The 17074-nt window shown below is 44.2% G+C and overlaps 1 protein-coding gene across 2 annotated transcripts in view; it reads left to right on the forward strand.

Moving 5' to 3' along the window:
- The window catches only part of LOC134225421 (uncharacterized), an 850799-nt gene that overhangs the window by 12710 nt on the left and 821015 nt on the right, over positions 1-17074 (forward strand). The gene's annotated exons all lie outside the window — the stretch shown is intronic.

Raw genomic sequence — 17074 nt, forward strand, 5'->3', positions numbered from 1 at the left:
CAATTTTGTCTTCCGAGTATTTTTCTTTCACTAACGTCTCAAATACAGGCATATTAGATGTTGTAAGATCTCCAAATTGTCCTGGAGTGTAAATCAAATGGTCTATCGAATCAACCAAAGCCTTCATGATGTCCCAAGCCGTGGTATCAACTTAACCTTAGTAAGATGTTGGGGTCAATATGACCCAAAACGAAACTTCAAAGTAGAATAACTTTTTACCTGGTAATCCGATCGTTCTGAAATTTCTTGACTTTTAATATTTTGTGGAAATGAAGCATCTGACATGAAAAAAGTATTTTAAGGTGCAACAGGAACGACCCCACAAAAAAACACAAAATAGATAATAAAGCGCTTGAAATCGATAAGTGACCACATTGGCCACTCCTGGTACATGCAAGGTGCCCCGGGGAGCCCGCAGGAGGGGACATTTCCGTTTTAGCACCAAAATATGCCGTGCGGCGGCTCTTTTGCCATGATTTTCCAACAAACAGATGGTTTAGCGCTTGAAATCGATAAGTGACCACATTCGCCACTCTTGGTACATGCAAAGTGCCCCCGGGGAATCCGAAGGAGGGGACATTTTCGTTTTAGCACCAAAATATACCGTGCGGCGGCTCTGTCGTCATGATTTTCCACAAAATAGATGATAATGCGCTTGAAATCGATAAAAGACCACATTGGCCACTCCTGGTACATGCAAGGTGCCCCCGGGGAATCCGCAGGAGGGGACATTTCCGTTTTAGCACCAAAATATACCGTGCGGCGGCTCTGTCGTCATGATTTTCCACAAAATAGATGATAATGCGCTTGAAATCGATAAGTGACCACATTGGCCACTCCTGGTACATGCAAGGTGCCCCGGGGAACCCGCAGGAGGGGACATTTCCGTTTTAGCACCAAAATATGCCGTGCGGCGGCTCTTTTGCCATGATTTTCCACCAAACAGATGGTTATGCGCTTGAAATCGATAAGTGACCACATTGGCCACTCTTGGTACATGCAAAGTGCCCCCGGGGAATCCGAAGGAGGGGACATTTTCGTTTTAGCACCAAAATATACCGTGCGGCGGCTCTGTCGTCATGATTTTCCACAAAATATACGATAATGCGCTTGAAATCGATAAAAGACCACATTGGCCACTCCTGGTACATGCAAGGTGTCCCCGGGGAACCCGCAGGAGGAGACATTTCCGTTTTAGCACCAAAATATGCCATGCGGTGGCTCTTTTGTCATGATTTTCCATCAAATAGATGATAATGCGCTTGAAATCGATAAAAGACCATATTGGCCACTCCTGGTACATGCAAGCTGCCCCCGGGAAATCCGCAGGAGGGGACATTTCCGTTTTAGCAACAAAATATACCGTGCGGCGGCTCTGTCGTCATGATTTTCCACAAAATAGATGATTATGCGCTTGAAATCGATAAAAGACCTCATTGGCCACTCCTTGTATATGCAAGGTACCCCCGGGGAATCCGTAGGAGAGGACATTTCCGTTCTGGCACCAAAATGTGCGGTGCTGCGGCTCTCTCGTCATGATTTTCCACAAAATAGATGATTATGCGCTCGAGATCGATAAGTGACCACATTGGCCACTCTTGGAGCCTATAAGGTGCCCCCGGGAAATCCGTAAAAGTGGACATTTCCGTTTTAACACCAAAATATGCCGTGCGGCAGCTTTTTTTTTTAACTTTGTTATCGTGATTTTTTATTTTACAAATAAGTATCGTGCGGCAGCTCTTTCGTCATGATTTTCCACAAAATAGATGATTATGCGCTTGAAATCGATAATTGACCACATCAGCCGTTCTTGGAGTCTACCAGGGGCCCCCAGGGAACCCGTAGAATGGGATATTTCCATTTTAACACCGAAATATGCCGAGCGGCGACTCTTTCAGTGTGTTTTCTCACTAAAGAGATGGTTATTCTCTCGAAATCAATAAGTGACCACATTGGCCACTCTTGAACCTATGAGGTGCCCTTGGGGAACCCGTAGAAAGGGACATTTCTCTTTCGTCATGATTTGCCACTAAATAGATGATTTTTTTATTCCTTTATTTATTTGTGACGCACTCTGTGTCACTTAACCGCTACTGTGCCGAGATCTACTGTGGTATTCTGCTGTACAGAATCCACACAGAATCTATTTTTAGATTTCCATTACCATTATTGTTGTCGGTGCCAGCAGTCCATCTCGTCGTGACTCCATTGTGTCCGTTTGTCCATGTCGTGTGTTCATTGATAGTTGCATTGTTCGGTTGCCATTTATCCGGGTAACGTTGGAGGAATGCCTCCGAGAAGAACAAGTTGTCAGTCGTCATCAGGCAGCCGTGACGGTAAGGCGTGTACCCCAAACGCCAACGTATAAGCTGCGGATCCGGCGACTGACGAGGGTTTAGTGGAGGGGCTGGGAATCGAACCCATGACCATTCGCTTGTAAGGCGAACGTGTAGCCAACTACGCTACGGGACCCCCACTAAAAAAATAGATGATTATGCGTTTGAAATCGATAAGTGACCACATTGGTCACTCTTGGAACCAATGAGATGCCCACGGGGAACCCGTAGTTGGTGACATTTCCGTTTTATAACGAAATGAATAAGTGACCACATTTTCCATTTTGGAACCTATGAAGTACCGACGTGGAGCTCATAGGAGAGGACATTTCCGTGCTAACTCTTACTCTTACTTAGGGCCGAAGCCCACGTAGCGTGTTTTCAAGCTGCGTGCACGCCGCGTCCACGCAAGGTACCCGGCATCAAATGTAGTCGTGCACAATTTTACGTGCTGGGTACCTTGCGTGAACGCGGCGTGCAAGCAGCGTGAAAAAACTTTACGTGGACATCGGCCCTTAAAGACATGCCGTGCAGCGGCTCTTTCACTATAATTTTCCATCAAATAGTTGGTTATGCTCAAGAAATCTAATATTAACCCGGGGGAACCCCAGGCCCAGTTTCGGTAATTGTGGAGTGCCGTGAAGAATCCATTGAAAGTGTCTGTGCACACAAATCTCACTCACTTTTTAGGAACTTTTCTCAACCGAATTGCTCGCAGTAAGTAGCATTCGACGAAAATCCTGCCCTATTGTTTCCTATTGAAAATTGGTTAGATCGGACTATGGGCTCCGAAGTTATGGCCAAAATACTAATTTCACCAGCTGCATGGGAAAATCACTTTTCTGGCACTTATGCTCATCCAATTGGCGTTCAGCAGAAAATTTTAGAATGCAAATAAACAAATATGAAAAATAAGAGCTATCTACCTATTAGTGTTATATTAGACTTTTCTTATATATTTCTCAACCCTTTTGAACGAACGATAAAGGCATCATCACCACTAGGTAGATTAATCTTGTTTTTTTTTCTATCAAATAGGTCATTCATTCTGAACTTAATATCTACAACCTACAAGGTACCCGCAGGAGTCTCACAAAAGGAGAGATTTTTTTTATATCTAAATGTTGCGTTTTCATATCATTGTCCACGGCGATCGGTGGAAACATCAAACTTCTATGAGTCAATATTGAAAGGACCATCGACTAATGGTAATATCGAGATGCGGAATAGAAAATCCTTGGAGAGCTGTTCGAAGGAATCATCACAGTAGCCCAGAAACTATTTTTTAATTTGTAAAAATGGAAACGTCATCTTCTACGTGTTCTCCGAGGGAGCCTCATAGGTTTCAAATGTAGCCAATGTGGTCACTTATCGATTTCGAGCGCACGTCCATCTGTTTGATGGAAAAACACCGAAAAAGCCGCCGCACGGCTTATATTGGTGTAAAAATTGAAATGTCCCCTTCTACGGGTTCCCTGGGGGCCCCTCATAAGTTCCAGGCGTTGCCACTGTGGTCACTTATAGATTTCAAGCGCATAATCATCTATTTTGTGGAAAATCATGACGAAAGAGACGCCGCACGGCATATTTTCGTGCTAAAACGGAAATGTCCTCTCATACGGGTTCCCCGGGGGCACCTTGCATGTACCAGGAGTGGCCAATGTGGTCATTAATCGATTTCAAGCGCATAACCATCTGTTTGGTGGAAAATCATGACAAAAGAACCGCCGCATGGCATATTTTGGTGCTAAACCGGAAATGTCCCTTCCTGCGGGTTCCCCGGGGCACCTTGCATGTAAGGAGTGGCCAATGTGATCATTTATCGATTTCAAGCGCATGACCATCTGTTTGGTGGAAAATCATGATAAAAGAGCCGCCACACGGCATATTTTGGTGTTAAAACGGAAATGTCCCCTTTTACGGGTTCCCCGAGGGCACCTCATAGGCTCCAAGAGTAGCCAATGTTGTCAATTATCGATTTCGAGCGCATTATCATCTATTTTGTGGAAAATCATGACGACAGAACTGCCGCACGGTATATTTTGGTGCTAAAACGGAAATGTCCCTTCCTGCGGTTTAACCGGGGGAACCTTGCATGTACCAGGAGTGGCCAATGTGGGCACTTATCGATTTCAAGCGCATAACCATCTGTGTGGTGGAAAATCATGACGAAAGAGCCGCCGCACGGCATATTTTGGTGCTAAAACGAAAATGTCCCATCCTGCGGGTTCCCCGGGGGCACCTTGCATGTACCAGGAGTGGCCACTTTCATCGGAAGCCGTCTCATGGAACATACATTACCGTTTTAGGAGAATCTATGAAGAATGAGCGATCGAAAGGCATATATGGAGCGATTTTTATGCTTCTCTTATATGACCGACAAAGACCCCGTGGAAGTCGTTTCCCGGTGGCCATTGTCTCCAGAACCAGCATATTACCACTTACCCTCAAAATTGATGAGTTTATCTTTCGAACGGTATATAAACTTTGTAATTCGGTTAGAATTTGACTGTTTTATAAGCATTTACATTTCTGGGTCAATATGACCCCAACATCTTATTCGTAAGTTTTTTCTAATATCCGAAGAAGGTTAATTATGTCTTCCGAGGATTTGTCTTTCACTTGCGTCTCAAAACAAGACATATGAGGTGTTTTAAAATCTCGAATCAACCAAAGCTTCCATGATGTCCCCAGCCGCGGTGTCAACCCAATTTTGTCTTGCGAATATTTGTCTTTCACTTGCGTCTTCAATTTTTGCATGTATGAATGGTCTACCGAATCTACTGAGGCTTGCATGACGTCCTCAGTCGTGGTATCATTTCAACCATGCCCTCCGATTATTTGTCTATCACTAATGTCTCAAATACAGGCATATGAGATGTTGTAAGATCTTAAAATTATCCTGGAGTTTGAATCAAATGGTCTATCGAATCAACCAAAGCCTTCATGATGTTCCAAGACGTGGTATCAACTCAGTTATGTCCTCCGAGTATTTGTCTTTCACTTGCGTCTCAAAACAAGACATTTGAGGTAATGTAAGATCTACAAATGGCCCTGGAGTTTGAATCAAATGGTCTAATGAATCAACCAAGGCTTCCGTGGTGCCCGCAGCCGCGGTATCAACCCAATTATGTCATCCGATTATTTGTATTTCACTTACGTCTCAAATCCAAGCATATGAGATGTTTTAAGATCTCCAAATTGTCCTGGAGTTTGAATCAAATGGTCTACCGAATCTAACAAGGCTTTCACGATGTCCCCAGCCGCGGTGTTAACCCAATTTTGTCTTCTGAGTATTAGTGTTTCACTTGCGTCTTAAATTTTAGCATGTAAGATATTGTCATGGGCGTAGCCAAGGGGGGCAGGGGGGGTGCGTCGCCCCCCCTAAATTGTGGAAAGATTGAACGGGTACTGAAATGAATTCCCTCAAGCATGTGCACTTTACGATCCAATCATATACAGAAATAGGTGGTTGAAATTCAAAAAAATTCCAAAACTTATTAGGGCATCCAGGATCCATAATATATGAAAGTTCAAAACAACTCGAAACATTTCGGGCTCAAAATTCTCCTTGAAATCCTTCTAGAAGCTCCCCTGGGAACTTCTGAATTCCTCCGGAAAGTTATCCACAAATTCCTCTGAAAATCGTTCGAAAATACTTCTCATGGAATTGTAATTCCTCCTTATCTAGAAACCCCCCATTCATTTATTCAGATTAAGGCCGAAGTGGCCTGTGCGGTATATAAGAGTCTTCTCCATTCGGCTCGGTCCATGGCTACACGTCGCCAGCCACGCAGTCTACGGAGGGTCCGCAAGTCATCTTCCACCTGATCGATCCACCTTGCCCGCTGCGCACCTCGCCTTCTTGTACCCGTCGGATCGTTGTCGAGAACCATTTTCACCGGGTTATTGTCCGACATTCTGGCTACGTGCCCGGCCCACCGCAGTCGTCCGATTTTCGCGGTGTGAACGATGGATGGTTCTCCCAGCAGCTGATGCAACTCGTGGTTCATTCGCCTCCTCCACGTACCGTCTGCCATCTGCACCCCACCATAGATGGTACGCAACACTTTCCTTTCAAAAATTCCCAGTGCGCGTTGGTCCTCCACGAGCATCGTCCAGGTCTCGTGCCCGTAGAGAACTACCGGTTTTATAAGCGTTTTGTAGATAGTCAGTTTGGTACGGCGGCGAACTCTATTCGATCGGAGCGTCTTACGGAGTCCAAAGTACGTACGATTTCCAGCCACTATGCGCCTCCGAATTTCTCTGTTGGTATCGTTATCGGCGGTCACCAGTGAACCCAAGTACACGAATTCTTCAACCACCTCGATTTCGGGCCATAGCTGGTCCCGATCGATTGTATCATATACGGATTTGAAGTCGATAAATAGATGATGTGTGGGCACGTTGTATTCGCGGCATTTCTGCAATACCTGACGTATGGCGAACACCTGGTCTGTGGTAGAGCGTTCACCCATAAATCCCGCCTGGTACTGCCCCACGAACGCTCTTGCAATTGGTGTTAGTCGGCGGCATAAAATTTGGGATAGTACCTTGTAGGCGGCGTTCAGCAATGTGATTGCGCGGTAGTTGTTACAATCCAGCTTATTGCCCTTTTTGTAGATGGGACACACGACACCTTCCATCCACTCCTGCGGCAGAACCTCATCCTCCCAAACCTTGGTAATCACCCAGTGCAGCGCTCTAGCCAGTGCCTCACCACCGTGTTTAAACAGCTCTCCTGGTAGTTGGTCAACTCCAGGGGCTTTGTTGTTTTTCAGTCGGTCGATCTCCTCCTGAATTTCCTGGAGATTCGGAGCCGGAAGTCGCATGTCCTGCGCGCGTGCTCCTAGGTTCATTACCATACCGCCACTTTTGTCTGCCATATCGCCATTCAGGTGCTCTTCATAGTGCTGCCGCCACCTTTGGATCACCTCACGCTCGTTTGTAAGAAGGTTCCCGTTTATGTCCTTACACATATCGGGCTGTGGTACGTGGCCCTTACGTGAACGGTTCAACTTCTCATAGAACTTTCGTGCGTTATTAGCGTGGTACAGTTCCTCCGTCTCTTCACGGTCTCGATCTTCCTGCTGGCGCTTTTTCCTCCGGAAAATCGAGTTTTGTCTGTTCCGCGCCCGTTTGTATCGTGCCTCGTTCGCCCTCGTGCGGTGTTGCAGCAATCTCGCCCATGCTGCATTCTTCTCCTCAACTAACTGCTCACATTCGCCGTCATACCAGTCATTTATCTGATCGGGAGCCACCGTGCCTAGTGCAGCGGTTGCGGTGCTTCCAATGTCGGATCGAATATCTCTCCAGCCATCTTCAAGAGATGTTGCGCCTAGCTGCTCTTCCGTTGGGAGTGCCACTTCCAGCTGCTGCGCGTAGTCTTGGGCTAGCCTACCGTTTTGTAGCCGCCCAATGTTTAGCCCCGGCGGACGACTCCGACGCGTGTTGATCACCGTCGAGAGTTTTGAGCGCAGGCATACTGCAACGAGGTAGTGGTCGGATTCAATATTCGCACTGCGGTAAGTGCGGACGTTCGTGATGTCGGAGAAGAATTCACCGTCGATTTGGTTTTCCGTTATTTGATTAGGTGATTTCCATGTGGCCTTGTGGATATTCTTGCGGGGGAAGAAAGTGCTTCGGACTACCATTCCGCAGGAGGCTGCAAAGTTTATGCATCGTTGGCCGTTGTCGTTCGATACGGTATGCAGACTATCCGGTCCGATGACCGGTCTATACATTTCCTACTTTCCTAGCTGAGCGTTCATGTCACCGATGACGATTTTGACGTCCCGCAGTGGGCATCCATCGTATGTCTGCTCCAGCTGCGCATAGAACGCTTCTTTCTCGTCGTCGTCGTTCTTTCCTTCGTGTGGGCTGTGCACGTTGATGATGCTATAGTTGAAGAAACGGCCTTTAATCCTCAGCTTGCACATCCTTGCGTTGATTGGCTGCCACCCAATCACGCGTTGGCGCATCTTTCCCAGCACTATGAAGCCGGTTCCCAGCTCGTTGGTGGTGCCACAGCTTTGGTAGAAGGTAGCCGCTCGATGCCCGCTTTTCCACACTTTCTGTCCTGTCCAGCAGATTTCCTGCAGCGCTACGACATCAAAGTTGTGCAGCAGCAACTCGAAGCTTTTGCAGACTGGTGTCGTCTCAATCGCATGGTTCGCAATCGCAATCATGCGGTTGGAAGCAATCGCTCTATCAATATGACTATTATTTGAACAATACGGAACTGCGCCGAGAAACTACTGTTAAAGATTTAGGAGTAATGTTAGATTCCAAGCAGACTTTCATATCTCCTATATCGTGGCAAAGGCCGCCTCGCAACTAGGTTTTATCTTTCGTTTTGCCAAACAATTTCGAGACATATACTGTTTGAAAGCTTTGTATTGTTCAATAGTGCGTCCCTTAGTAGAATATTGTTCCGTAGTGTGGTCTCCGTATTATCAAAATGATTTTTACCGCATCGAATCAATTCAACGTAAATTCCTCCATTTTGCTCTCCGTTTTCTCAATTGAAGAAATCCGTTAAATCTACCCAGCTACGAGAACCGATGCAAACTAATTAACCTAGATCTTCTTCAAACGAGACGCGATATCGCAAAAGCATGTTTTGTAGGTGATTCGCTGCAGGGTTAAATTGATTGTTCAGAGTTGCTTGAAAAAATTACAGTTAACACTTGTAACCGCCGTCTCCGATCACAATCATTTTTGTATTCCAGCATATCAAGAATCAATTGCGGTTTAAATGAACCCATTAAGAGTATGTGTCGTGTATTCAATAGGTGTTATGAAGGGTTTGATTTCCATGTTTCTCGTGAGGTTAACAAGAATAGAATTAAGATTATTATGTGTTAGATTTTAATTATTTTGCTTAATTTTAAGTTTGTCATTGGGGTGTATTTTTAAAATAAATATAGATGTATGGATCAAAAGGGGACGATTTGGAGATCTTACTACATCTCATACGTCTGGATTTGAGACGCAAGTGAAAGAAAAATACTTGGAGGACATAATTGGGTTGATACCGCGGCTGGGCACATCATGGAAGCCTTGGTTGATTCGGCAAACCATTTGATTCAAACTCCAGAACAATTTGGAGTTCTTACAACATCTCATATACCTACATTTGTGACGCAAGTGAAAGACAAATATTCGGAGGACATAACTGGGATGAAACCGCGGCTGAGGAGTCTAGGGTAATTCTTGGATGACGTGGAAGGGAACGGCTGCTTAAGGCATATTGAGTTTGGTTTAATAGATCATATAAGGCATGAACCATTTTTAAAAAGAGATAACAGCCCTTCGGTTACGCGGGTAGACCTCAAGACCTATACTCCAGGGAATTTTTGGATGACCTGGAACGGAATTTGGTTTAATATATCAAATAGGGCATGAACCATTTTTGAAAAGAGCATTTTTATAAACAGCTGTTTCGATACGCTTGTAGACCTTAGGTCCTTGGTTACGCGTGTACACTCCTGGAAATTCTTGAATGACCTGGAATTGAACAATTGAAGGCAAATGATACAAAGCATCTACTTTGTTGTTTGGGTTTCCAAGAGTGCCTGCTTATAGGCTTACTTTTGGATGTCAATAATGTTTCAAATTCTTTTTACGTCACGTGCCGTAAAAAGGAGGCCGTAAAACGAAGTGACGTATAAAAAACTGCCGTAAAAAGAGGGTTGAGTGTACAATCCTTACAAACGTACTTACGATCTTTAATCGAATTGTCTTCGCCGGCTCCGTTTGATGACACTGGTCACAGGACACCATGTTGATGTCGAGTGAATCTGATCGGTTACATTTTGACCCCTTGCATTTTGACTCGGTGGTATCGATTCCGCTTTCCATTGTAGAAATCACAAAATTCTTAAAGAATGTTCTGTGTTCTATGGGGTTTCTCAAATCTAATAAGCAAACCTGGTATTTAGATTGGTAAACTTTAAGCTAGAATTAAAAAAAAAACATTATTCACTGCTCAATTCTTGAATCTAATCGGATTATACATACAATTTTGGTAGACCCTCGTGTTACAAAGTGCAGTAACGATACGGTCGGTAGTAAGTAGTGATAACCCTATGTATAGATCAAGTTTAATACATATTCTGTAACTGAAATGTCTTTGTTTGGGCTACTTACAATTTAGATAAATCACTTCGAGTTCAGTGACTCTTCGGCTGCGGATATTGCGCCTTATATTAGCTAAACCTATTCCCAGAATTTATTGAATTCACGTTCTATAGATATAAGTATAAATTCATTCGCATGTGCATGATTACCTTTGATAACAAATAACACTGCTACACTAAGCTAACTGATGCTAAACAGCCCTTTAGTCGAACTGTATGCTACCGTGGAAGATTAGCTATTTAGTGAGTAGTTTTATTGGAATTTCAGCCACTTTTGTGAAGACCTTACAAATTATGAGCGCTGGATTGCAAATTGTTGTTTTTAGTTCGAACAATAGCCCAATCGAAGTGTATCTTACTTGCTCTACATATATGTATTCACAAATCTAGGCACATTTTATTTATTTATCATCAGACTAAGGCCGGAGTGGCCTGTGCTGCACATAAAAGACTTCTCCATTCAGCTCGGTTCAAGGCTGCACTTCGCCAACCACGCAGTCTGCGGAGGGTCCGCAAGTCGTCCTCCACCTGATCGATCCACCTTGCCCACTGTGCACCTCGCCTTCTTGTTCCCGTCGGATCGTTGTCGAGAACCATTTTCACCGGATTACTGTCCGACATTCTGGCTACGTGCCCGGCCCACCGCAGTCTTCCGATTTTCGCGGTGGGAACGATGGATGGTTCTCCCAACAGCTGATGCAACTCGTGGTTCATTCGCCTCCTCCACGTACCGTCCGCCATCTGCACCCACCATAGATGGTACGCAACACTTTCCTTTCGAAAACTCCCAGTGCGCGTTGGTCCTCCACGAGCATCGTCCAGGTCTCGTGTCCGTAGAGAACTACCGGTCTTATAAGCGTTTTGTAGATAGTCAGTTTGGTACGGCGGCGAACTCTATTCGATCGGAGCGTCTTGCGGAGTCCAAAGTACGTACGATTTCCAGCCACTATGCGTCTCCGAATTTCTCTGCTGGTATCGTTATCGGCGGTCACCAGTGAGCCCAAGTACACGAATTCTTCATCCACCTCGATTTCGTCACCACCGATAGAAACTCGTGGTGGGTGGCTCACATTGACCTCTCTTGAGCCTCTTCCTATCATGTGCTTCGTCTTCGACGTGTTGATGACTAGTCCAATCCGTTTAGCTTCGCTTTTCAGTCTGATGTAGGCTTCCTCCATCCTCTCAAAGTTACGTGCCATGATATCAATGTCGTCGGCGAAACCAAATAACTGGACGGACTTCGTGAAAATCGTACCACTCGTGTCAATCCCTGCCCTTCGTATTACTCCCTCCAAAGCGATGTTGAATAGCAGACACGAAAGACCATCACCTTGCCGTAACCCTCTACGGGTTTCGAAGGGACTCGAGAATGCCCCTGAAACTCGAACTACGCACATCACCCGATCCATCGTCGCCTTGATCAACCGTATCAGTTTATCCGGAAATCCGTTTTCGTGCATTAGACCTAGGTCGTTGCCGATTGTATCGAGTCGTATTATCTTCTATGTTGTTCGTAATGGTTGTTTTTAAAGGCGGCTTATTGGGCCTGCGCAAACCTCCTGTCTCGTCGGAGGGCCGTCGTGTCAGGGCTGTTTAGCGTCCCACCTAACACCAGGACTTGGGCTTGTGCGCTTTGAGCGGCACACGGTCGCTTTGGCGGAGCCTACTTGCGGATTCATGCAGCTTTTTATAGAGGTTTAACAGGGCCCACTGTCAAACCCCACCACATCCTAGGCAGGCGCCACAACTCGCAGATGGCCTGGGGAGGGATCGTCAAGCCCTTGGACATAGTCCCTGCTGCCCTTAAATCTAGGCACATCTACATTTCTAATCAGTCGTCCGTTGTGCACCGCTGTTGACCATCACGCTGGTCGGCCACAGTTGAGGCAGAACGGGGGGTCTCGTCGTGACCATTTGAATATTATGAAAAAGAAAGTACATAACATCGATATTTTTCTAATTATTGCACACATGTACGAAACGAATATTTTGATACATGTGAGAGACGTTCACAACAAAATATGAGATAAGTAGGAAATCAAATATACTATTTCTTTTTATTAGTCACAAAAAATCTATTCATCAAGTAAGGTGAAGAGTTTATTCGGGTATATAGTCTATTCGGGCGAATGGTCTTTTCGGGCGTTTGGTCTATTCGGGCGAATGGAATTCGGGCGTTTGTCATTCGGGCGAGTGTCATTCGGGTGTTTGTGATAGAACCGCTCGAGAAAGACTTGTAAGCACTTGGAGTATTCCAAACATGCGTGCCTAAGAGCATGTTTGGCGGTGTGTAAGATAACGGTGTGTAACGTTGAAGAATGGGCCACAAGATCGTCCAATTCTACCGCGAACCCGGTAGGTGGCAAAAGCCGGAAAGATATAATGGGCAGGGCATGTTGCATGAACGCCGGACAGAAATTCTGCAAAGATTGTGCTAGCGGTAGGTACAAGAAGGCGGGGAGCACAGCAAACTTAGTGGGCGGTTCCGGGGGTGCAACCGAGTGCGGATAGATGTGGCCTTGAATCGTGTATCATTATGGTGTCAAATTATTACTTCAGTGTTATCTGTTTAGGTGTGAGCTGAACTAATGAAATTGGATTCAGGTTCACGTTTGAGTGCACATCCGGGCTAAACATGATTGGCATTATCGTTCATACTTTAGTTAGCATTGTGAGTCAAGTCGAAGAAGGAGAAAAATAGTAATTTTGATTAAGTTTTAGCTCCAATTGGTTATGTTATGTCACTAAATCGATTAAACATTCTCTGGTCTAGCGAACGGAGAAAACCCGTGGGAAGTTTCCCTCGATCGATTGAGCAACGTGTTTGGGGATCGAAACAAGTGATTTCGTGCGGTTTCCACCTTCTCGTACGTATACAGGTGATTCAATCTTGGATTTCTTTTAGTTCCCTTCCTAAAAAAAAGGTGGTCACCATCCAAACTGCTTGGAACTTTTGTTTTTACCCAGTATTTCCCACATCACACACGTGTCGGATGCTGACCGCAAATGGCGACCGTACCGGTCGGTCGGCGACGGCAGTCAGTGTGGGAGAAATTGCAGCTTTTCCGCTTCTGAACGACTTTCGAACAGACGAGCAACGAATGGACTGAAGCCAATAACGTTCACTTTCTTCGCCGTTCCGCCGCGTTCGCCACGCCCGCGGCATCAAGCGGCCCGTCATCTCCCATAGAGTGGCTCAGTTTTCGATTTGCGATGACCCCGGGAGGAAAAATTGCGGTAATTTTTTTATTCATGCTGAATCGGTTCGTTTCGACAATCAATGCAGTGCAAAGCCCGATCAATGATTAGTATCATCCTCATCACTTGCTACCAGAATTTGCTCTATTTTTTAAATAATATTCAGACCGAAGTTCAACGCAAACCTTATCTAATTGCAACTACTTTTTAAAATATCACTTAATCTTAAGCTCTCGTAAGGCATGTATTTTTCATCATTGCAATTATGAAACAATTGTTTTGATGCATTATTGCGATGATTTTTGAGAACCAGACTAGCCAAGGGAATGTTCAATGGGTGAGCATTCACATGAGGATGCTCAACATAGGAAGGTATGTATAGCCGATATGAATGCATTGCAGAAATTTATGTAAAAACTATTTTTTCTTGTTTTGTAGGACCTTTGGCATATTTTTTTTTTCATTTTAGAACGCAATGGTCAATCGAGACAAACTAGTCCGTAATCTTCGTAGAATACAACCTGTTTCGAGCATATCGGATAATACTAAGTACTAAAAAGTGTGTATAACATTATTGTTCACATACATGCAGACATCCTTTATTCGTCGCCTAGGTCGTTGCCGATTGTATCGAGTCGTATTAACTTCTATGTCGTTCGTAATAGTTGTTTTTAAAGGCGGCTTATTGGGCCTGCGCAAACCTCCTGTCTCGTCGGAGGGCCGTCGTTTCAGGGCTGTTTAGCGTCCCACCTAACACCAGGACAGCGGGCAAGGTGGATCGATCAGGTGGAGGACGATTTGCGAACCCTCCGCAGACTGCGTGGTTGGCGAAGTGCAGCCTTGGACCGAGCTGAATGGAGAAGACTTTTATGTGCAGCACAGGCCACTCCGGCCTTAGCCTGATAATAAAAAATAAAACATGCAGACATCACGTCAATTCGTCGACCTGGTTCACATCCAAGCCTTTCATCAAAAGTTAAAGTTACTTTTTACTGTGTATACGCAAAATGGTATTTCAAAAATACTTAACCACTTTAAAGGGAAATCCAAAGTTGTTTGTCTCTATCATGTTATGATAAGTCAATTATTTGAATTTTAAAATTCTCCTAAAACCATACTACCGCTACTGCAATTAACATCGATTAAAATAATGTTCACTGTAGCTCTCACAATATTTATTAATTTATTTTCACGTCGCCGATCATATCATACAATATCAATACAGATAGTTGATCTATTATGGCGGACTTCATTTCAATGTCTAAAGTCCATTGAAAAGTTCCAAAAATCACCACAAGCACTTTACGAACGTGGTTTTAACTTACTGGCTGTCAGTATTTCCAAAAGGTACCCGAATGAAGTTTGGTGCCTTGTTATTAAAGTTCATTTAAACTTCCGATGGTGTCAAATCCTTCTCACAAAATCTGTTACTTTAATGAAAAAGTGATGAAAGTTTTGATTTACTTATGACTACAGCTTATCAATATCATCACTTATAGCTCAGCCCCAAATTTGTGGGATTAGCGGCGGTTTACTGCAATGATTTTTTTTATCTACTTAGGAACTAATAAAAGAACTCGATGTATTGATTGAATTTCCTACAAGCAATCAAATTAAACTTATAATAAAACAAATTCAAAAACTAATCTGATTGGCCGGATTTGTTAACAGTAAGTTCGCTTTGTTCGCTCGGGGTGACTCTATCGCTTTATCGCTGGCTTAAGCAGCAAACTCCCAAGTCGCTGGCTGCGCTGGTTGGCACCGGCGATATGGTGTAATATCGTCTTCAACTTTTACGAAACTAATTAATTTTGTAACGAAAGTCCGAACCGCGCGCAGTGCGCTGCGAGCGAACTGATTGCATTCGCGTCGCAAGTTGGATTGCACAAAATTTAATTAATTCTCACTGCGATGCACACTATGAATGGGGGACACGTAAGGGAATCGGTGGGGTCCATCTTCGAAAAATGTGGCAGGGCCCACGTTGGCGCTGGATGGGGCACAGGGTTTACGGGCGGGACAAAACTGCACTCGTCGTCGTAGTTGCCGCGGAGGAACTCTTGCTTTCAAATATTTATTCGGTCTCGAAGGAATCTACGGTGGATGCTTCCTTGGCGGCGCACGAAGACCAAGAGTTACGAGGCGATGGATCTCTGACATTTGGAGTCGCTTCGAATCGCCTTTCGTTAACTCGTGAATGGTTGGTTTTCGTTTTATTTTTTCTCGTATTCACGGCGCTGGTGCAAAGGATAGATTACCTACATCGGACCCGAGAAACGTTGGTGGACCCACGAGGTTTAGTAGAGGACGGAGCATTGTTCGCCGGTGTCGTGCGGCTCTGACAATGGGAGATTCGTTTCGATCCAACCGATTCGCCGATAGGGCTTAATGATTAATGCACGGTAATTGGCATGGGTACTGATAGTTTCGCTATGCGCTTTGTGTTATTTGGAGAATAGAGGAGACGGAAATCTTTCAACAGTTCGTTGCATGGAATACCGATCGCATGATTCTGTTTATTAGGAAAAAAGGGCTTGGGCGACAAACAGCGTTATTGGTACATCTGCTTATTCGTGGGGGAAGATTTAAGCACGAATTCCTAAAACTGGGCGTATCGACGATTTGAACGCTTCGAGCCTAGTATAGTATGATCGAATTTTAGATGAATTTGAACAATAAAATTCGTTTCCTTTGAATATTGTGTTCGCATTGAACGCATCTTGTTGTGACTAAATAGGTTGAGAAATCAGTCTGTTTTTGTACTCATAGTACGCATATTATTCGCTCGCCGACAAAGATTTTAAGGCATCGCCACAACTAGCATTTTCGACCGACGAATCGCTACAATTTTTGGATGCTATTTTAAAGCGCGCCAATTACATGATTTAGAGGTGCCTAAAATTCATCAAAGTTTTGAAATTTTTATCCATGAAATTTTTTCCTAGAAAAAAACGAAAATCTATTTTTTAGAACTCAAAATGCTTTAAACTTTGAGAATAAATTAAAAAAAAAACTGCTGTTTTGGGACTTCGAAAAAAAATTCTTATGGCGAAAACAATTTTTCATCGAATTTAAAAATCAGACGTTACGCAAACATTTCCCTAGCCCTAAAGTATGCCCCTATGCAAAATTTGAGCTTCATCGGACAAGATTTAGGGGTGCTCAAAATCTCAAAATCAAAATTTTGAATTTTTTGTAACTTGGAAACTTTTGAGATCAGATTCATTATCAGATTGCGGGGCAATGTTTATTACACTGAGGTTTATTTTTACGCGGTTATTATTACGCGGTACCGCATGAATAAAAAACACAACGTGTAAAGATCAGGAAAACTGATAATGTAGAAACACGATTCATGTCATCGCGGAATTTTTTTATCGGATTTTTGAAATAATACGA

This window comes from Armigeres subalbatus, chromosome 3 (assembly GCF_024139115.2).
Source record: "Armigeres subalbatus isolate Guangzhou_Male chromosome 3, GZ_Asu_2, whole genome shotgun sequence".
Classification (NCBI taxonomy): Eukaryota; Metazoa; Arthropoda; class Insecta; order Diptera; family Culicidae; genus Armigeres; species Armigeres subalbatus.